Source organism: Melospiza georgiana, chromosome 13 (assembly GCF_028018845.1).
Source record: "Melospiza georgiana isolate bMelGeo1 chromosome 13, bMelGeo1.pri, whole genome shotgun sequence".
Taxonomy (NCBI): domain Eukaryota; kingdom Metazoa; phylum Chordata; class Aves; order Passeriformes; family Passerellidae; genus Melospiza; species Melospiza georgiana.
The window spans coordinates 16,654,985-16,678,202 of NC_080442.1; the positions used below are offsets into that span (position 1 = coordinate 16,654,985).

General features: G+C 41.7%; 1 long non-coding RNA gene across 1 annotated transcript; it reads left to right on the forward strand.

Annotated features, from left to right (window-relative positions):
- The first annotated feature begins 14,115 nt into the window (after positions 1-14,115).
- Positions 14,116-22,821, forward strand: LOC131089116 (uncharacterized). Its single transcript, XR_009115208.1, has 3 exons — positions 14,116-14,175; positions 17,642-17,734; positions 22,561-22,821. It is a non-coding gene; the product is annotated as an uncharacterized LOC131089116 (long non-coding RNA).
- Positions 22,822-23,218: the final 397 nt, after the last annotated feature.

Sequence of the window (23,218 nt, forward strand, 5' to 3'; positions counted from 1 at the left end):
ATGTGGATATTGATGAAGCCTGGGATGCAACATAGATGTGATCCCAGGGAAAGGCCTGGCTGTATTACCTGACTTGACTATTAACTTTGCTTAACCACCAAGGATTTTTTATTGAGAAATCCTTTTTTATCTTTATCTTTTTTGTTGTTTTGTTTGTGTTTTTTTTTTTTTTTTTAATTCAAAATACTGCTCATCTCATTTGTCAGACTGCTCACAGCTCATACAGATTTCTGGGTGGATTTGTTCTGTAAGGGAGAAGTCTTAGCTGAAATGGGACCCTGAATATTTTGCCAACCTTTCACCAGGATCATGGTGGGAGACAGATGTGCTGCCCCTCTGGAGCACAGAAGTTTTGTGATAGAGGTTTGTGGTTTGCATCAAATTGAGCAACTAATGATTTGTGCTATGAATGTGTCTGCTGGAATGTTTTAATCTGCAAGTGACAAGGGGTTCTCCTGACAATCAGTGTAAGGGGCAGAGTGCCCATAGCACAGTGTCTAAAGAAAAATTTCAGCGATACCCATGGCAAGAAAGACAGGGAGAACCTAGTGAAGAGGTTTTTACACATTGTGGAGTTATGCAATTTAAATAAAAATTATATTTGTTTATGTTTAAGGAGAAGGAAAATGAGAAGGGTCATTGAAAAGTTCAGTTTGCTGTCTTTCCAGTGAGAACAGACCCAACCTGGAATATTTAACCTAAAAATCACATCTGAACAGATTTTTTACATCTGATGCACACGGTAAATTCCAGGTGTCTGATTACACCTGTTCCTCTAGTAGGGTGCAGAGCAGGGCACCTCATCCTGGACAAAATGTTTGCCCAAGTTCAGAAAGCAAAGCTATTCTGTGTGGTTTTGGTGCAGGACAGGCATCAATTCCTGTCTGCCATGACGAGAAGAATGATGAGTAGAATGATGAGCAGAAACACTGTTCTGGCTGCTGGCTGAAGGAGAGGAGCAGTGCTGAGGTGAATCCACATTCCCAGCCATCTCCTGGTGAGGCCCCATAAACTCATTTGGAGGGGAGATTTCCCTGACCTGATCCATCACTGCCAGAACCCTGAACAACACGGGAAGATCAGCATGGGGAAGGGTGCAGCCCTGTGGTTTCATGGCTGCGGGGTCACCAGCAGAGAGAAGCAGCAAAGCTGACACCCTGAGCTGGTGGGGAGGGGATGCCAGCACTGCCCATGATTGCTTCCAGCAGGAGTGGAAGCCTTGGAGATGTCCAGCAGATGTGTGCAGGAGCCAGCCTTGCTATCACGAGACTGGGGGTTTGGGCTCCTGTTGGGCACAGACCAAAGCGAGCCCTGGAACAAGACAGATGATGAACTTGGGCTCTAAAATCCTCTGTGCTCCTCTGCCATTTTGGCCAGTGATCCTGCGCCATATGTCAAGTGGGCTGCAAATTCCCATAAAGCAGCAGTTTGCCACACTAGACCCATAACAAGGGAGGTTGTAAAAGGAATAAATGGCAAGTGGAAGGTGGAAATCATGCCAAATGTACAGCACAGGCTTATTAACAGCAGCACAGCAGCCAAGGGGAGGCAGGAGTTGCATATGGGAATAGGACTGTGCATGGGGAAAATGGAGAGTGGCAGCACTGCCAAAGGGTTTTTCTTCTCTTCTTGCCACTTCTGAAACACTTCAGACATTCTGGGGTTTTGGAATGAGAGCTTTGTCTTTGTTTTTGGAACTGTGCTTTTGTATTTCTATATAGAAGGCAAATCTGTTATTTTGCTCCTTTCTTTGCTGAATCCTTGCTCTGCAAAACCACCTTAGGTGTTGTGTGGATGTAAGCTGTAATCATAAAATCATCAGATCATGGAATGGTTTGGGTTGGAAGGGACCTGAAAAATCATCCAGTTCCAGCCCAGTCTGCAGCTGTGAGCCTGGGAGGGCCAAAACAAGGAGCACTCTGAGCATGATCTCTGTCTGCTGTGGGAGAAACAGTCCCAGGCATCCTCAGCAAGGCCCAGAAATGCTGATTTTTATAATGGGAATTACTATAACTTACAGTGGTCCCATAGGCTAAGCACTGTTTATTGAAAGCTTTTAAACTCAGTCAATGCCATTTTGTTTAAATCACAAAGTCTTTAGGGAGCAGATCAATTTTTTAAAAAATGCCATTTGTAAATTTAGAAATGTTTTTACTATGACTTCAGCAATACATTTCAAATGGTCATTTCAAACTCACTTTCTGTTTTTATTTCTAAGTAAAACCAGGATGCAATATTTCAGCTTGTCTGAAATAAAACAGTAATTTGTAACAATTTCATGTTAACAACTTCATTTCCCAGGAATAATTTAATCATTGGTGGGGAAGGGAGGCTGCTTTTCAAATCCTAACTGAGCCCACAGTTTTCAGTGTTGGAATTTCTGTCAGAACAGAAATTCATTTTGATAGATTTGGAAAGTTATTGGGGTTGGCTTCCATGTTTAGACTATGCATTTTTCCATTTGTCAACATTTCTTGAAAAAGACTGGATTTGTGGCAAAATTATGATTGAGGACATTACTGAATTTCTCTGGAGAACTTAAGACTTCAGTGTATAAGGAGTGTAATAACTGACATGATGAGGCAGTAGCCAACAACAACAAAACAAACAAACAGGAAAAAAAAAAAAAAAGAAAAAGAGAAGATAAACCAAGGAGCACTTGCTGATTAAATTTAATCCTGTCTGGCCATAACTTGTTAGCCTTTCTCCTGCTGAGTAATATTTGATTGATTTTACTGAGGCACTTTAAAAGTGCAGTTCAGTTCACTGATACTGCTGGCTGAATTTCCTCAAACAACACACTCTTATTTTATTCTCATTTTACTGATGGTTTTCTATCTCACACCAGCACTAAAGAAGGAGCTGTGTGTAATCTTAAGTGTTTACACATTACTGGACCTAAAGACATAACTTCCTACCTACCTGTACCCTACAGAATAGCAAACCTGAGTAGTTCAGACAAAATCCATGAAAAAGAAATAATAGATCAGAGAAATCACAACAGGGGCTGAAAGAAAAAGGGGACAGAAAAATCCATTACAAATGAAAATAATAAAGTCTCTTAAACTTTGAGGGAAAAAATAGAGGCTTGTTTTGTACAAAGATAGTGAGATGTGTTCATTGATCTTTTTAAGAGTCAAGAAGAAATTGGCCAGCAGCTGAATAAAAGAAAATGAAGTTCCCTTAATACAATCCATGGAAAGACAACTCAGGTAAATTGATCAGTGCAGCACAGATAATTTCTAACCTTTCCCTTCTTTGGAGAAGATGTTTGGGGTTTTGTTCTGATTTTTTTCTTCCCTCCCAAAGAGTATAAAAAGCACACAGCACCAATTTCAAGTGGTTTTGGATGGCTTTTCTAGCAATAACTGGAGAATTTCTGGAACTAAGCATGGTAATGGCTTTTCTTCCATCTCCTTCCTCCATCACACCCTTGTTCCCTGAAAAATATTGATACACTGAGAAAGTTTGAGGGCTTTTTTTTCCCCCACTTTTTTAAAAAAACTCTCAATTACTTCCTTCTCTGCCTCCTCCTTCGAAGAGATTTTTGAACATTTGGCAATTAAAAAATCTGAGTTATTACTGTGATATCTCTGTATACCAGGGAAACCTTATGTTAACTGAAGTGCAGGAAGAGCCCAAAGGCCAAAAGATGTTCAGTCCTTACCAGCCCCTGCTCCAAGCCTGGCCCAATTTACCTTGCACAGTAAATCTGCCTGTAGAAGTGGCAGAGCTTTAATTTTTAGTCTTTGTTTTAGCTAAATGTCAGATGTCATTGCAGGAGAGTGTTTGAAGCCTGAAACTGCTGCTGCACAGCTGCAGCATCCTTTATCCAGAGGAATTATGCTGGAAATAGGCTGAAGGCCCCAACTTCCCTCCTTTCTAAAACTAAATATTCCCAGCTCCCAGAAATGTGAATAAGAAACAAACTTGTTTATGGTAAAATAAACCTGCAAACTCTCCAACTATTTGGAGATATTTCTTTTTCAACTCTGAAAAGATCTCTGAAAATCAAATGCATGAAAACCAAACTCGGCACTTGGGATTTGGGAGCTTCCCACAGCATCGAGTGCAAATCTAAAGCTATTCTAATTTTGCTTACTGGGATAAAATGCTGCTATTTGCATGTTAGCCACAAATTAACAATTAGAGTGTGGCAGTTAATGAAAGAAAAGAAGCAATGCAGCACCTTTGTGAGCAGGCTGTAACCCATGTTTACAGAGAGAGCTTTGTAGAGCACCCCTGGGTTCTGTAAATGAAATGGGCCTTTGCATGTGCTGCATAATTGTCAAAGCATGAGGCTTTGCAGTCACATCCCCAAAATACAATCCATCTTATAAAGCTGCATCACATAACCAGCAGCATAATAATTTCCTTCTCCATGAGCAAATTGTTCCTCACCCTTGAGGCCGTGCTCATTCAGGTCAGGTATGGAGTTACGTGAAGGTCACTGTGGGAAAGATCAAACCACACCTGTCTAGATCACACCAGCTCTGCTGATGAAAAGGTATATTCCCTGCCTGGCTTGCACACAGAAATACTCACTGAGATCTTACACAGAATGGGAAAATGTTCCACAGAATGATTGGGCACTAAACTCTGCAGAAAAGTCCTCGAAACAAATCATTATCACAAATATTTTAGTACAGACGTCTCTCTGAGACAGCTTTCACTGCAGGCAAATATTCAAGCTCCTGCTTAAGCTGGTTCTGATGTCCCATTGCTGGACCTGCAGAGGCCATTAGTGATTCAGAGCAGGATATTATCCACTGACAGATAATCATTGTCTGTTCAGAAACTTCTCCTTTTACAGTACAGCTGGTGTCTATCAGCTGTGCTGGAGTGGTGCAGGGAGATTTGGACAGTGTAGAGGGGTTTTTAAGAGGAAGTTTAGAGTAAATATCAGCAATCACCATTTGAGTAAAATCAGCAACAAGCCAAGACTTCCCTTGCTGCTGTATAGGAAAGGATGAATCGATTTCCCTGTCCTTTATTACTTATCTCTACACAGAATCATTCATGAATCTTTAAATTTAAATCCTAGAATATGTTCTAAGTGCTTACCTAGATAGTTATTTTAGTTTTTCATATCATTAAACATAAATACACATATTCTAGAAAAGCAAATGGATTAATTAAAGGAAGCGTTAAATGAGATATTTATAATTTTCATTCAGATGAAATCAGCCTGGCTTAAACCATGTCACATCACACAGACTTCTTGATGTGTCTGTGAGGGACACACAAATAAAGAGATTAATTTCTTCACAAACCCAGTGAACTTCACATTTTACAAGGTTGTGTGAAGTCAGAGTCACGGGGGATTTTGGGAGCTAAGATCACACGAAGATGTTTTATTACATGATGGGAAAACTGGGAAAAACTGAACTTTCAACCTTTTTTGTGAAAGCATATGAATACAAAAATCAAGCTGATATACAAAAGCAACTAATCATCAAGAAAGACAATTGTTAGTGACTTGTGAAAGAAATCACCAACAGATAAGAAACAATTGGAAAATATTACTGGTTTTCTGCATCTGCTGCATGTAAGTCTGGAAAGCAATTTTACTCAGTGAGCTTTATGAGACAATCAGGGATGTTAAACAAGAAGGAAATCAGGTCTTCACCTCTCTTGGTTTTTAGGAAGAAAGGAAAGAGTATGTTGGTTAACACTGGCAGACCTTTTCTGCATAGCACAGGAAATAAAGATTTATGTAATGGTGCCATCAGTGACAAGCACCAGGAGAAGCAGAACCAGGGGATAAAAATGAATTTGTGGCCTCTTGGAACTTTTTTCCCTCCAAGATGCCTCTGCCAAAATAGTTCCGTTTACATCTGAGTACCTTGCCAAAGCCAAGAAATTATCAAGGCCTTTCTGGACGTAAATTTTGTGCATACTGTGGGTAAATGCACAGATGAAGATAATGCTGAGGGATGGGCACTGGTGATGGAAAGGGTCTTCTGAGTCCTGCAAAAGTGGAAGAATTTTTCTTTCCTCGTCCCTTGTTGAGCCATGCCATCAGACAGATCTCCAGCCAGAAAATAACCTTTTTTTTCCTCCTGATTTTGATCTGAGTGTAAAATATTCTGCACCAGAATATTCTACTTGCTAATGCTGCCACAGATTGTTTTTTCCTTCCCCTGTTTCCCCACAGTGCCTGGCAGCCTTTCCCCTTCCTGCTTAAGGAGATGGGAGTTCTGGACTGCTTCTCAGATAAATTGCTGTAGATTCATCATTCTCCATCTCTGTCCTGAAGAAGCAGTCTCACATGTGATGTTAATCTTAAAACCATATTCTATGCAATAAAATTCCTTGTGAAAGCTCTCCCTACATCATTATATGTTAGAATGACAATATTAATCATCCCACGGCATTTTCACACCTACAGCATCATTCCCAAAATCCTCTGAATTCTTTTTTAATGTGAAACCTGCAAGGTTTAATGAAGCTTTTAATGGACTGCATCAAACACCATTCCCAGCCCCTTCCCAATTCGTGAAATGGATATATAGTCCTTGTTGGAAGAAACACCCTTTTATTCCTTTATTTGGCAACAGGTGGAATTCCTTAGAGGTGTTTCCAACTACCTCTGATTTCTGTCACTTACGAATAGAAGTACTGCATCCAGAAGTGTAGATTTTTTTTCTAATATGCATAAAATAAGCTCAAGACATCCAAAAATCTTAATCCATTTTGGTACCCAGGCACAGTTCCTGCAGAGCCCAGCACTCTGGCATACGTTTAAAGATGGAGAAGGGTAGGTAGACTTGTGTTAGTCACGTAGAATGAGGAGTCAAATTACAGTAAAAAGATTATAAACTGAGTTTATTTTTTCATTTTTCTCAGTTTATGCCACAAATGTACTACTTTTGATAGAATGTTGGTTATTTTGCCATTTTTTTCTCCCTGTCTGTTTAATAGAAAAATCCAATTATTATGTAAAGAGAGCCTTGCTATAATTGTCACAAACAAGTTAGCATAACAATGAGGAGCAACAACTTTCTGAAGTCAAAGAAAGCACTGATTTATGACTGTCTCTGAGGTGTGATTGATATAGAATGTTTTGAAGGAAACTTTTCAACATTTCTTCTTCATTTTACAGCTGCTCCCTCAGATCATCCTAGCTGAAGCATGTTTGCAAAGGAAAGTTGCTTTGGAAGAGGGAACTTTTCCACAAATTCATTTTCTTTTCTTTAAAGAAGGGAGAAAAAAAAAAATCCCAGCCGAGCCTACAAAAGCCATTATTTAAACAGCCTCCTTTTTAAAATGTTTCCGGCAGATGTTTATGCAGAGAATGTGCTGGAGCTCCTTCAGTAAGACACAGAAGTGACATTTCTTGAGGGTTTTAGCTGGAGAATTTGTCTTTCACATCATGTCTTTAAACATCTGCAAAAGGCAACAGAATCTTTATTATGCTGCTAACTTGAGGAAAGGCGCAATGCACAGTCCTGAGTCCTTAAAAGATGGTTTTTAATGGGACTGACAGATGAGAAATATCCAGCTCTAATGTTTTCCTTCAGTAGAAATTCACCCCTTGACCTTATGGCTCCAGAGCATGGCTGCTGCCTCCTGAAAAAGAACATTTCCTTCCATTCAGATGTGCTTTCCATGGTTTTGTTGTTTTGTTTTTCCATATTGCTCAGTTATCTGCTTTAGGCGAAGGTTTCAACATCAGGATTCAAGCAAAAATAAGAATATAAATATTGCAAGAGCACTTGTGCTAGGTCTGCTTTATGGCACTTGTGCTTCCAACCCTCTTTTAATTTCCTCAGCTGGATATTTTTCTTCTTCCTCACAAAAATCAAAGCTGCCTTTTCTTTTAAATGGATTTTGAAGGAGTGGTATAATTCAGTTTTCCTATCCTTTGGCTTTAGTTTTGTTTATTTGCAGAAAATACAAACTGGGGCCATTGCTCAGGGCTGCCCAGGTTGGCCCTTCTACCTTACAAAATAACCTTTCTAAGAAGAATCCAATCCTTCTTTTGGTTTCCTGGTTTGCTTCAGATTCAGGCTGGAGGGGGGCAAGGTTTGATGGTGGGGTTTTGTGTTTGGCTTCTATTGTATTTCAGTTGTCGAAGCCTTTTTTCCCCTCCTCCTTCTTTTGCTCTTTCTTCTTTTTCTTTTTTTTTTCCCTTTTTTTTTTTTTTTATTTCTCCTCCCTGAAGGGTTTTCTCTGGGAAAAGTTTTCTGGGCTTCCATCCAGCCAGTGTCACAATTCACAGCTGTACTGTTTGATTCAAGTGCTTCAAGCTGCCAGTGAGGTAGAGCCAAATGAGATTAAGGGGTTTTTTTATTAAAGCAAGCGCCCGCATGTGCTGCCACGGCCCAGGCTACATCAGGAACCCCAATTCCTGCAGACCTGCAGTTCTCAAATAAAATATTTATGCCAGGCTGAAACCTGACCTAGATATGCTCATCTGGGAGAAGCTTTGCAAAGGAATGGTTTGGCTTTTTTATTAAATTGCATCTTCCAGGAAGGAAAATGTATACTGATTTCTGGATAAGCAGCTAAAATAAATGAATAAAAATAGAGGTTTAGCTATGTATGTTTAAAACAGCAGCAGGCATAAACTAAACAGATCTTTTAAATGATGGATTTTAAGGGAAGGCAGCAAGAGATTTATCTGTTAGCTGGCCTCTCTGGCACATGATGGATTTGAACCCTCCATGCTGGTCAAACTGGGACACTTCCAGCACTGCCCATCCATTCTGCCCACTCCACCCCAAATGTCTCCTCTGGGGCACAGCCACAATGCCCAGACATTTATTTTACTTCTTCTGTTGGGATAAACCATGCAGAGTTAGTGATGAGAAACTAAATACCGCTGTTACTTTTATTGTGGGTGTGAGCCAAATTCTGAACCCACATCTTCAGAGGGAAATGCATTTTTAAGCTCCCTTTCCTTTTGAAAAGCACCAAAATTAAACCAGTTCTTTTTATACTGATTCTTATCTTTTGTGTCAACATTTCTGGGGATAAATGAATTGATATTTTAAACACAGGCATACATGTGTCAATGGAAAACATGATGTGCTGTAGTAGAGCTGATCAAAAATGTTTAAAAACAAAATAAGGAAGAAAATTAGAAGCTTTAAAGAAAAAAAAAAAAAAAAGAAACAACACCACTTTAATATTTTTTTTTCCCCATAACTTTCAGCCAGCTATAAAGAAGGTTTTGAAGGTTATTGACATTACAAAATTTGGAATTCTCAGACAGAAGTGGCTTTTTGCAATATTAGATCACCTTTTTTTTCCCTGTCCATTTTGCCCCGCTGGGTTACTGAGCGTGTTGTAGAATCATAGAATAATATGTAGCCACTCCACCTTGTTCTGTCCCTCCATCCCTTGTCCCCAGTCCCTCTCCAGCTCTCCTGGAGCCCCTTTAGGTGCTGAAATGGGCTATAAGATGTCTCTGGAGCCTTTTCCCCTCCAGGTGAGCCCAGATCATCTCTGTGTTCTCCTCTGGATTTGCTCCAGCAGATCCAAGTTCTTTTCCTCAGAGCTGCTCCCCATCCATCCTCTTCCCAAATCCTGTATTTGGGATTATCCTGACCCACGTGCAGGGATATGCACATCCCCATCTCTGCTGCTCACAAAACCTCAGCTGTGTTAGGGACTGAAGTGCTGAGAGATTGCTGAAGTCTACAAGACTCTGAAATCAAAGGCAGCAACATTAATATTCTGTGCAAATGTGAAGAAGCCATGAAAGCTTTGTTTGTTGCTAAAGAAACCAACTAAATCAAACAAGTTGAAGAAAACAAAGACTTGTATAATTGTTTTAATTAAAACTGCCACTTATTCCAGAAAAACAAAAATGCAGCACAGTCGTGCTCTCCAAACATTTCTTGCTTAGACTTGCATGCTCAAAATCTGTGTATAATAAGTGAAATAAAACATTGCCAGCCATTTTCCAGCCCTGTTCGACACATAAGCTCCAAAACAAATTGCAAGAAACCCATACAAAACTTTGTGATGTTTACTTCAGATTTTATCCCAGAGGAATTTATGGAACTTGCCATTCAACTGCGAAAGCATGTTATCTCAAATGAAATGCAACGCTCCCTAAATCTTCAAAGAGCATCATGGCAGTTGGCCATCAAACTCACTGTGACTTTAGACATTCAAAAACAGCTTTAATGCCAGGATCTGGCTGCCCTGTGTGGTTATTTTGGGTTTGGGCCCTCCGTGCATTCAGCCTCTGGTAAAAGCCATGAGATTGCTTTGCCTTCCTTATCCCCTTCACCTTCCCACCCCACAAGGTTGTTTTGGCATCCCAAAATAAGTCAGATACAGAAGGAATCCTGCTAGTTTCTCAGCTCCTGTAACCAAGCCCCTGGTTTTTTAATGCAAAGTATGAGAGATATAAATACATCTTAATTTTAATTGAAGGAGAATGTCTGACCTTTCTGCAAAATACTGTCACTTGAGGTTTCTGTATTTCTTCTTTAAAATATTCATTAGGCTTTTAAGCATGCAAGTTCAGCTTAAATTTGAAATATTTTGCCTTCTTCAAGTACAGAGTTGCTTCCACTGCAAAATTTGGTCCCACATTTCACTTCTTGTACGAACCCAGCATGTTGTCACTCTGTGGCAAAGAGATTGTTATAAAATCTGAACCACACTTGCCTTTCCCTCTCAAATAATCTGTTCACATTCTGCAGTTTGGCTTGAACCTGTCTTTTATCTCCTTTTCTCAGCACTCTGGGAGCTTTTTATCTCCCCTAATACTTACATTTGTGTACAGCAGTGTTGGGAACTATTTTTTGTATATATCAATTTGTTATGTCATTTCAAAGATCTTATTTTTTTCCATGTTTCCTAAGCATTTTTAAACTTGAGAGAAAAGGGGTGACTACTGGAAACATCCTACAGGAAGCCATAATTTATCATCAAAATACTTGCAAATTTCTTCTGAACATGTTACGTTGAGCTTTCTGGAGACTGCAAAGAAGAATATAGTAACAACATTTTTTGTCTTTTCTTTCTTTTTTTTTTTCCAGTGGCTGGATGACTGAAATAATTTCAAGTCTATTTTTTTTTTTTACTAGAACCTGATCACCACCTGTTTGAGTGAGGAGACTGAGGACTGTTTGAAAGTAATGCCTTTGGCAACACATACACTTTGCTCAGTCTCTCTCACATCTTCATTTTATCATATAAAAGGCTTTTCCAAGTGGTGCCTGAGAACAGTAAAGACCTCATTAGGAGCTGAAAACTGTTGGGGATTTCAATGTTGATAATGAAAATCTTATTTATGGAGTTGCTGAATACGCACATAAAGTCTAAAAAGCAATAGCCTAATAGATGAAATAATAGTCCAAGGGAAAAGGAGGAATGTAATCACATCACTCCTATTTTCTAATGGCCATTTCCTTGCTTAGTCATGTTGAAAGAGAGTCAGGGAGCTGTAAGGTGCAGCTGTTTCTGGCATCTTCCAGGCTGGTTTCAGGACTCACATAAGTTTCCTGTCCAGTTAATATTTTGGTAGTAAGCAAAAGGTGTGATCTGTCACAGATTGCTGAAGATCTGCAAATATTCTTCTGCCTTTAGGCTCAGGTAAGAAAAGGTGTGAACCCCCATCAGAGAAGGAAGAAAAAGACAAGTACAGATCAGGAAACTCCCATCGCTTTCTAAAACTGGGCTGTAAATACATGGTAATTAAATATATGGTAAATACAGCTTTTCTGTGATTAAACCCATCAGATGCTGCAAAGCCAGGACATGTTTACCAGGGAAATGTATGTTGTGAGGGAATAATGGCTTTACAGCTTCCTGACTCTACTTCATTGCATGCATTTATTCCTCTGAAATCTGTTATCATGTCAGAATAGAGCTAGTTAAATATGATGGGAAATAAGAGCCTTTAATACAAGCCTCTCTGCCTGTCTGTCCTTTTATATGGCACCCCCCAACACAGTGTCTGAGTGCAGAGTTCTTCACTCTCATCTGATTTAAAACTTGAAATGGATGTGATGGAGAGCTCTGGTCCAGAGCAAACTGCCCGAGATGAATCAGCTGCTCAGGTTGGCCTCGCAGAAATGATCACGGGGTTCTGTGCTCACAGCTGAGTTATTTAAGCTGTCTGATGTGCTCCTGGGACATGAATGGGCCGAGCGCTCTGTCGCAGCCCCTGGTGCAGGAGGGGTCAGCCTTTGGAAAGCTGGGTCAGGGCAGAGCAGCCCTGGAGCCCCTGGGAGCCTTCCCAGATCCCACCTCAAAGCACTGGATCCTGGGATCGATGCTTTGGGTTTGATCTCCCCTGCTCCAGCCTTGGGTTTTGGTTGATAATTGCTGCCCCGAGATGTGCAGGATGTCTCTGCTTTGGCCCACACAGCTGAAGAACGAGTCTGGACTCTTCACTTTTCGGTCTTGAAGTTGCTTATTAATTCTTATCGATAAAATTTTCTCTATGCCCAGCAGGGCAGCCACAGGCACTCTGTGTTGTCCTTTTATACTACAAACTACATGTAACATATTTACACTTAATTCCCAATACTTATCACCTGTGTTAGACAGTGCACTTCTACTCTAAACCAATCCCCAAGTGCCAACATCACTGCAGAAAATGGAGAACAAGAAGAAGAAGGAGAAAGGCTGGACACGCCCTGATTCCTCCATCTTGTCCCCATAACCCCCGTACCAAAAATCCTAAAATCTACATTTTCACCCTGTGATAATTTTATTATTACACCATTCAAACCTCTGTGACTTTCAGGTCCTCATACAAAGCTGGCAGCTTGCTCCAGGGGTCAAAGTCAAATCCCCAGGTGCTCTGGGCTGGATGCCGGGGTCTCTGAGCCCCCTGGTGGGGTCCCCTGCAACTCTGGACACCCAGAGGGATGCGCTGAGTTCCAGCACTCCGGGAGGCTGGGGATGGAGCACATGCTAGGAGCACATGCTGCTGCTGCTGCTGCTGCTGGTGCAGCTTGAGGGACGAGGGTTGAGGACTCCTCAGGAGGCAGCTTTTCATCAGCAAGAGCAGTCTTGGATGAATTGGAAAGATTTCTCTGGACTACAGCAATTTTGGTGAAATTGCTGAGAAGCAGCATTATCAGGCAAGGACACTTTTAATTCAGTAAAGATAGAATGCTTCAGCTGACTTTTGTTTGATTCTATTGTGAATTCTAAGGTACTATTGGGCACACCTTGAAGCCATTAAGGCAAAATGAAGAATTCAAATAGGATCAAGATTAAATGTTTTCTACTGCCCCAAACAAAGCATAATTCAATTAAAGTACCTTTGATGATCACTACACCGCAGCAATTTCATTTTTGAGATATAGCTCATCATTTAGATTAATACTCCTGCTTGAAAGAAAAGCAGATTTTGGCATGCTGATGTTTCCTGCAGACCCAGCAGCCCATGAGAGGGACTGGAAAATTCAGACTGAGAGCATCTCTCTTCCCTTTCCCCAGGTCCTCTCTTTGATGCAGCACCATGGCAGGAGGGAGAGGAGGGAGAAAGATAAGAATTGGGTTTATCATCTATAAATAGAGAGACAGCCCTTCACACTCACTTCCTTGAGAAGTCCTGGAGCACAAGGGGAAAGAAGAACAAAATAAATCTGAGAGAGGCTGGGAAAGCTCTGTACATTTCAGGAATGTTCAGAGGCAAAGTTAACTCTGGCAGCCCAAGTTCTTGAGAAAGCCACCATCAATTAGTTTCTCAAGTTTGATTCTGTCTTGTATCTACCAGCTGGAAAGTTTGGTGGGCAATAAACATAACTGGGTTGTAGAATATAAATCATTGCCCTGACATCCAGGGAAAGCATCACTTGTTTTATTCTGACGTGGTTGTGGTTGCTGCAGATTGCTTGTGCAGAATCTTGGGCAGGATCAGCAGCTTGGTTCAGGCCTAGATTTTTAGATTATGGGAGTTAGAAGCTGAAAGAAATTGTTAGGAAGCTTAGCAAAGGAAGGCTGTGATCACACTTTGACCTAAAATGGAATTAAACTGTCCACTGCTAAGGGACCCAGTAGCAAACCTGCCAACATTACTCAAAAATATTTTAAAAATTGTTTTATATGGACTGTGCTACATTGGATTTCTTCCTGCTTGTTTTTATGTCTGATTTTTTTCCCCCATAGGTGAAGAAGATGTGGAACATAGACCATACATGGAAATCTGTGAATCCTGTGCTGGCATCTGCATAAAGGATCATTTTCTGGGAGGTAGGCAAATAGGCCATTGCTGGTGTTGATTAAAAACAGTCTTATGGTTAAAAAAAAAAAAAAAAAAAGATAACAAAAATCCTGTCCTCTAAACCAACAAGCAAGTGACACCCAAGCCAGGAAGCTCAAAATCAACAAAATAAACCTTATTCCAAAAGCTGGATTTGGTTTTTAATTGACTGATTTCCTACCAATAAGAGGACATTTCAGGCTGGTGGGCCCGATGAGAGGTCCTTGAAAGCCCAAACTGAACAAGCATGTGAAATATTTAAGGCCACATTTTTATATTTATTAAAAACAGCCTAAATAATTAAACTAGTTGATTCACTGGTGGCTTTCAGGCTCATGCCCAGAGTGAAAGGTCATGACCTGACATACCAGGGCCCCACTTGGTACTGATGATTGACAGGAAAAGGAAATAAGTTGATATCTTTCACGTGGGAATCACAGCTTGTAGCAACTATGAGCGAGTGGGCTATTTGGACTTTGTGGGAAAACTTAATTGTGTTATTATTCAAAATCTTCGTTCCCAAAGTTGGTTCAATGGTGATTTATTTACTTATGTGATAAAACAGCTGTGTACTGTAATAAAATACAGGTCACTCGCTGATGTTTAATGCACAAAAGTGAAGATATGTTTGGTTTCTTTTGCTTTGAACTTACAATCAAGCTAGGCAGCAGGGATGGCTTTGAATTATTAGGAATTTTCTGTTAGTGTATTGGAAATATCCAATGTTCTCATCATAGTATATATTTTTCAGTGCTTGGTTATGGAGAAGGAGGAAGGCACCATACACTGAAATATGAGTGTCTCTCCACCATATGCTTTCATTATTTCTTTATAATGATAAAAAGGGGCTGCATTCAGTGCCAGACAATGTCATGGCCCCAGAGATTTCAGTGGCCTGCAGAAGAAAGGAGAAAAAAGCATTTATGATATGAATGAGGATTTGAAATGGCTTTTTAAAAAAAAGGCCTAAGATCCACTTTCACCCTAAATTCTGAAATCACTTGAAAGATGTCTAGATGCAGGGTTTGAAGAATAGCAACTTTCCACCGGGCTCTGTGTTAAATGCAGGATGGCTGCCATCTTCACCAGGCTTTGTTAGGAGGTCAGATAATTGTACCAAGCAATGGGTCACAGCCCAACTTCACGTTCTGTGTGATTTGTTCTAGCAGTGAGCCCTGTCATCCTGATCCAGAGGGCATTTTCTGTGCCCCAGTCACTTACAAGTCAGCCAAGGGATGCACTCTGGTTTGTCACTCTAAGTTCAGTGGGTTTTGTGTCAGATGCCCTGTCTTTTGTGCCTTTCTGCTCCTTCCCCAAAGCGTGGGCATGACATCAGCTGGGCCACGCTGCAGGGCCATGCCATGCTCCAGGGATTTTGTGGCTTTTTCCAGAAGTTCCGTGCACTGCCAGCTCCTGCAGCCCTGTGTCTGTTGGATGGTAACAGCCCATTAAAAGTCCCACAAAGTCAAAAAGTAGTTTTACCCCGGAGCAGGCCATGGTGGGGAAGGTTTGCACATTTCAGCTCAGTGTGACACCACAGTTTGGGTGATAAAGCAGGCAGTGCTGGCATTTCCCTCAGAATATCTCCTCTTCTTTTCTGAGCCTTTCCTCATATCTTATTCTTGATTCAGAGCAAAGCAGCTCTGCTTGGGAAGCTTTGGAAACTCTGCCACTTGTACCACAATCTCCAGGAGAACTTTAAGCCTTAAAATAATATGATTCTAACACCAGTTACACAGCAAATCAAGATAAAAGTTGCTTCACAGAGTAAGTAAGAGCTGGTGGCATTTCTATTTCATTTTTTTTTAATGTTATTCCTTCATATTTAACATCTGGCAATAGTGCACGATATTTCACCAACACACAGACATCAGATCCTGCCACAGGAGTTCAGGTCTGTGATAAGTAAATCATCATCACTGGCTGAGCTAGGAAATCAAGAAAAATGGGTCCAGGGGCAAAAACATGCTCAAAATTGAAAACCTTTCTGCAGCAATACCAACCTACTTCCTCTGAACATTTGAGCAGAAGGGGGAGGTACTCAGCTCTCTCAGTACTTTCTGTCCATCCTTGTCCTGAAAGGACAGGGCTATTCTCAACCCAAATCCAGCCAATTTCTGGAATTTATTCACTTACACAATGGAGATACAACAAACTGGAGAGCAGCTATCACCAGAGCTGTCTATAAAGCAGCAGCTGCTGATATGTGGAAACTTGTCCCCTGTGTTAGAGGCCACGGTGTGACCTTGCATGGCCCATGGAAGTGTTTAAAAACCACGATGACACTGGGTTCTGACTGACTGTGTCTAGATTCAGCCTGAACATTGAGAGGAGAGGGGCTCTGTGTCCGGTGCCAACACTCTGATCTTTCCACGGCTCTCCTCCTCCCCACCTCCAGGCTCTGTGTCTCAGCAGCTCCCTGAAGTGAGCACCATGACACGAATCTGGAAGGGAAGGAGCCCACAACTCTTCAGAAAAGAGCAGTTATTCTTAGCTTTGTTTTGCTGATGTTTTTCTTTCTTTTCCCCCCCTTTCTTTTTTTTTCTTTTTTTTTTTTTTTTTTAAAGAAAACAGAAAGCCTGCCAAAATTTGGGCTCTTTGATGTGCTTTGGAAAGAAAAACAATGCTATCTATCCAAGTCCTCTGAAAGGAGCAAAAATATGTCATTTTCAGGCATGAATTACTTGAGGAGAACAATCAATACATTTCACAATTAAAGATGGTCAAAAGTTTTTTTCATATTTTTCTGGAAATTGTTTATTAAGAAAATTTCTAAGACGTCTGCCTGTTTCAGTTAAACTTTCTTTTGGAAGATTTCCTGAATTACAAGGTAGGTGAAAGGCAAGAGGAAGACACTCATATTTGCTGTAGAATATTCAATAACATAATAATACCCTGGGGGGAATATGCAATACCCCATCCAAGCATTTCTTCTCTTGGTTTGGATTGAGTAGGTGAACCTGCCTCATCCATTTTATTCATCTTACTTTGGGATGAGCAAAACAGTTAGGTCATAAAAGCAGGATCTGTTCTGTCCTGTTTGTTTGTTGATTCAGCTCTCAGTGGACATTTTGCTTTGTAAAACTCTTATAAATGAGACACTGACTGCATTGTCTCATATTTAGGAAATTTGCTTTAGATGGAAGCATCCCAGGTTGGAATCTTTGGCCGGTAAATGTAGGGAAGCTTTTGAAGCTGCAGTCTTGGAAGTCATGACATAATAACTAAACTTCTGTTTGCCCTCTATTCTTAAGTTTTCTCCTCCATCACCCCAGCAAATTTTGAAAGAGCTGATTTATGCAATGAGAATTTTTGACATTTTTATTAAGTCCAGGCATTTAATAAAGACGTTCTTTCTTCAATGTGATTAAACTGAGGTAAAGAGGCACTTGTGCTATTTCTCTCTTCTTATTGAAGTTTTTAACAGATTTCCTTTTTTTTTTCTTCCTGTGACAGGGCCTGTTACATCATTTCCATGATCTGCTCTCACTTTCCGCTGCAATGGCTGCATGGGAAATGCATCTGCTTCTACAACTGAGCTTTAAAGAGGTTTCTATCTATGTCTACTATTTCTGGTCCAGTGTTTTTTTTTGTTTTTTTTTTTTTTTAAAAAAAGAAAAAAAACAGGGTACAAGTTAGACATGGACTGCAAAGGACAGGGACTGTTTCTTGAGGTTGGTATGAAGGTGTTTGTTCTCTCATTGCCTGTGCTGCACTTGCTCCATGGATTGGGCTGGTTTACTTGGAAAGATCAGGGAAATCTAAAATGGATTGGAAGAGAGCTTAAAGATCATCTCTCATTCCAAGCCATGGAAGGAAAGATCACTCCTTACCTTAAACTCCAACTACTTAACTCTGAGAAATATAACAAAGCCTGGCTTTCAGACAAAACAGGTTGTGTGTTTCTTGAAGGTTTCTTAGTTTGACTTTGGATATCCAAAAATTTGAGACTTCTACAATATCTAATCACCCTGTGAAAGTCCAGGCCAGGATTTCAGACTTTGAGGATAGCAAGCAAATGCCTTAAATTAGAGGTTTCAATTAGAGAATATTAAATTCTCTTCTGTAACAAGAGATGTTTTAGGAGAAATGGGAATAGCCAGGTGGGAGTAATTGGTTTTGGAAGAGCCGAATGTGGGAGCTCTGCCCAGCACTTTCTTTTATTACAGCTGTTTTCCTTCCACAGCTCAGGAAAACTCATATTCATGCACAGCCTTACACTTCACTGGGATTCCCTGACTTGGAGTCTGTCAGCACTGGCTTATTATACAAGCTCTTTGTTTTATCCTACACAATTCATCTCGCCCATACACAATTTGGCCTCTTAACCTGCCGTGAAATATTTCAAGGGCTTGTTGCTGGAAGGCCTCGCCTCTCCTGGCTGTGATTTGTGCATTTCCCTGACAGCTTCTAACGGCTCGTGGTGGGCTGCAGCACAATGAACTCGCGCTGCGGAGCAGCACACTGAAAAAGATCCTTCAAATTATTGTTCCGGTGCAAAAGGTGCCCAATCACCTTCCACCTGCGGATTAGCTGGTTGCTATAGGAACACACTGTAGCTTTTCAGTGCTGGGCTGCTGTAGTGCCCAGATTACCGACTCTGACAAACACAATGGGGGGAAAGAATCACGGGTTATTAGCGCTGCTGATGATGATGTGGTGTTATAAACCAGGGGTGGCACGGAGGGGATGAATAGAGCAGGAGCCTTGGAACGCCGAGGACGGGAGGAGGAGAGGGAGCAGAGTGGAGTGGAGCTAGAGTCATCGCCACGGAAATGTTCTCTTTGATCTCCTTCTCCCCTCTGAATAGGTATTTTCATAATGTGATGCCAAATGCAAGCAATGCCGTAACTGATGGCAGAGCCACTGGTCATGTCTTTATCTTAGTAGGGGGCTGCTCCTCCTCTCTTCCCTTTTCTTCCAGTGAGTGTTGAAATCTGAACCTTTTCATTCCTGCAGGATTAACTCTGACCAAGGTCAGAGCAGCTAGTCACCAATATTCATCATGGGTGAGTCAGGCCTCCCTGGGAAATATCACCTGAGACATCCACCTACACAGGGCTTTACTGGGGAATTTTGCAGCGTCAGAAATGGGGAGTGAGCAGCTGAGATCAGGCCTCTGTCTGCTTTGGTGGCCATGACTGAGGCTCAGGAGTTTATGCTGCTGAGCACCCTCCTGCAGAGCGAGCTGCCTGTGTGTCTCATAGGGGAGAAATAACTGCTTGCAGCTCTGATTTGTAGATGGTCTAAAAATTCCCAGGAATAGCTTTGCTACCACTTGTGCTTGGGCAGGGTGAAGCGAAGGAATAAAATATATACTTGTCCATTGCCTGTGTGCCTTGAGCAAAACAAGCTGCGTTTAGTCACAAGTTCACCAGATGGTACTCTGGGGGTTATTGCTGTTATATTACATTACTGCAATATATTAGACAGGGCACAGTGATTCATTCCCTCTCCTCAGTGCTTTTGGAGGCTGTTTCCCTCCCAATGGAAGCACAGCTGACCCTGCTGCTCGTGACCCTTGGGACCCCTGTGGGCTCCTGTTGAAGCACCAAACACCAGTGGCAGCACCAAACCTTGCACAAGGCCTGGCTTGCACTCTGAGAAGTGGCTCCACTTTCTGATTTGAGACAGCTGATTTGGGACATAATTTTTTTTTCAGCCCTGGCTGCCTCCTCCCTCCTGCCCTGCTCCAGCTCTGCTTGTTTTGCCTCCTCACTGGGGCCTCCCCGACCTTGCAATTGGACCCCTGTGACCCTCCAAGCAGGGAGATGGCCTTGCTCAACCCCTTGTTTGCAAAATGGGCTGAAATACAGAGTTTGCACTGTACTTCAGAGCCCAAGGACTATCAAAACACCACAGAGAGGTATTGTTTTCCTCCACTTCTGTTACTCTGTAGGCTGAAACCCTCAGCCCAGTGAATTATGTGCTGGCTGACACCTAAGAACCCGTCCCGGGTTGGTGCCACATGTGCACGCAGGGCATAGGTGCTGCTGTTGGTCAGCTGGACAGCCCCTGGGACCATCTGCCACCCCTCTCTGGCCTCCCTGTCTCACCATTATGCTCACTGACCAGCTGCCTTTCTTCATTGCCCTTGACAAAGCTCCCCAGCCACAGCCACCCCTTGCTGAGAGAGGAGACAAAGAAATGCCACAGCCCCTGGCTGTCCCCAAGGCCTTGAGCTTCTGATCCCAGATCCTTGTGCTCCCCAGCACTGCCCTCGTGGTGCCAGGACACTGACTTGTGCTTTCCCCTAGCCACAAGCTCAGGATCACAATTTACTTTAGTTTTGCCCGAGGCATCTTTTCACTCTTTCGAGTGATGGAAAAGTTTGGTCGGAGCATGCTTGGATCAGAATTTCACTGCAGGTGTTACTGTAATTTCAGGCAACTTGAAAACTGCAAATTGGGCCCTCTGTCCCTTAGATTATGCTTTTCATTTTATTATCCTCTGGTGGAAAATTAATTTCCTAGGCTGAGCTCCTGTCTGCAAATTTAGAGGGACAGAACACACGCTGCCTCTTCAATTTTAAGTGGCTTTAAACGGGGACATAGAAAGGAAATTGAGAGGGACACCTAACCAGGGAAGTATGGAAACCTAGCTCCAATAAAGGGGTGGGAAAACCTTCCATCACCATCATCATCAGAGGTATGCATGACCTTAGCAGAGCTCAGGAGTGCTGTGGGAACAGCAGTGCAACACTCCTGTTATGCCTTATTTTTTTATCAACAATGTTCTCCTCCACTTTGACGTCAGCCCCGAGATTGCTGGCTGTGATGCTCTGCACCTTTCATATTTTCTTTCCAGTCATAATATTGCTTCAGTCGTAACCTCAGCACTTTGAGGAATAATTGTCCCTGACAAGGGGGTGAATCACTGGCAGAGAGTTGATAAGCATTACATATAGATGACAGAAGTCAGGACATATCGGATTACTGCTGTGAATATAATAAAAGAGAGCCTAAACACTTTGGCAGCTCAAAGACAAGCCATTTCATAACTCTCTAGTGGGGCTATTATCTTCCATTTACTGCCACTGATAACCAGGTTGCAACTGTCTCCCCAGGATCTAGTTACAATTCACTTAACACTTAGAGGACCAGACATATTGGAGGACACTCAGATGAGGATAATTTCTTAAAGATCATTTATTTTTAAATTTTTTATCTTCCTTGCTTCCCCTCTTTATAGTGCGATAAGAACCTAAATCAGGAAGCTTTGAACTTCTTTGGGGAAAGGAGAGTTCATGGTCATCTTCCCTTTAATCTTTCACTCCTGAGTTTCTTTTGAAGCCAGTTGTTCATCTCCAGCTGGATAAGTGACAAGCAGATTTCCACCTCTGCTACTCTTGTCACGCAGACCTAAAAGCTTGTTCTGATACTGACTCCATTAGGTTTGCACGTGGGTGTTGTGTTTTCATTTTTGCAGCCAGGAAGGGGCACCTGAGCTTACAAATCAGGGGGTGTTGGTGTGTATCAGTAACAGATAATTCACAGCAGTGCCAATTACAATCCCCACTGGTGGAGGCTGGATACAGATGATATTTATATGCGCTGTGTGAGATTTTGTTTCTAAACCTCCCTGCCTAAGAGGAGTTTAACACTTCATGCTCCCAGATGTCAAAGTTCTCTCTTTTAGGCTAAAGAGAAAAGAATTATTTGGCTGTGGCAGAAATTTGGTAAATCAGCAGTGACTCTCCTTACTAGACAGCACACCAGTGAGAAATATTTATTAATCTTAGGAATTAACCCTTCTGTGTGAATGGAAACTCTGTATTCTGCAGAACTTTGCTCTTGTATCCATACCATGATCCGCAAAGGTAATTTCTGCTCAGCTTTCCTTGTCTGAGGTGTTTGCAGATGCAGGCCAAAAGTTGATTCACCCTTTTTCAGGCTGAAGAATGAAGCATTTTTCTGTAAGTTTGGCCACGTAAATCCACTCCAGGCTACCAGAGCCCCCTTCCCAGCCACTGGGAGAGGAGTATCTTGGCCAAAGGTGGATCAGGAGGATGGGAGGATGAAATCTCAGTGCTGTTGGCAACTCAGAGGTTGTGCATTCATAAATGAACCCCTTATCCCATGCACAGGTGTTCTCCTTACATTCCCATCACTGGAAGCTCTGCAAAGAAGCCTCTCCGTGTGTCTGAAGGGGCAGATTTGGTGATCTAGAAACTAAAACATCCTTCTGTTACTCACTGCTTTAACCCACAGTGCAAACTTTACATCTCAGCTGGCCAAAAGAAGGTCCTTACTGCTTTATGTAAACCACTACAAATCTGTTTGGGAGAGAAATTGTACCAGGCTTAAACTATAAACAATGAGCAATGCTTAATTGCCTTTTCCTTTTGCTTTGCATCTCTGCTTGATTTTTCACAGCACAAGTCCTCTTCTGCTACAAGGAACCTGTAAAGAGCAACAGCAATTAAGGAGGGAGGAAAGAAGCTGAAACAGTAATTCCAAGTGGTTTTCTCCTCAGGATTTCTGGATCCCACCACTGACTTTCCAGCAGCCAGGCCAAGGCAGGTGAATCCCTCTGTGCCCCGATTTATCCATCTATAACATAAGCATGGTCAGCTTTACCTGCTCCACCACTTTGTCACGTGGGGCACCCAAGAAATATCTGTGAATTGCTGTAAGATTCTGAGACCAAGGGAAGGCTGGAAGTGCCAAGTGTTGTTGTTGTTATTGTATTAACAATGTTGGCTGTTTTCACTGTTCATATGGTAGCCTGGCTGGAATTGGGCAGGAAGCCCAATAATACCAACAACCAACAAGAAACTAAAATAAAATGTTTTACTTAATGAGAGCCTCTGTTTAATCAGAAGCCTGTGTAATTATGTCACCGAGGGCTAAGGATCTAATGTTTTCCTAATACATTTGCTTTTAAAGGGACGATTAACCCAGCATATTTCAAGATGATAAGCTGCTTCTTTGTTCAGTTCCAGTTATTTTTTTTTTTCTGCATTCCCTGGTGAGTCCAGAGAGAACCTGAGAGTCAGAGGATTTTTCTTAATTGCACCATAACTATCTTGTA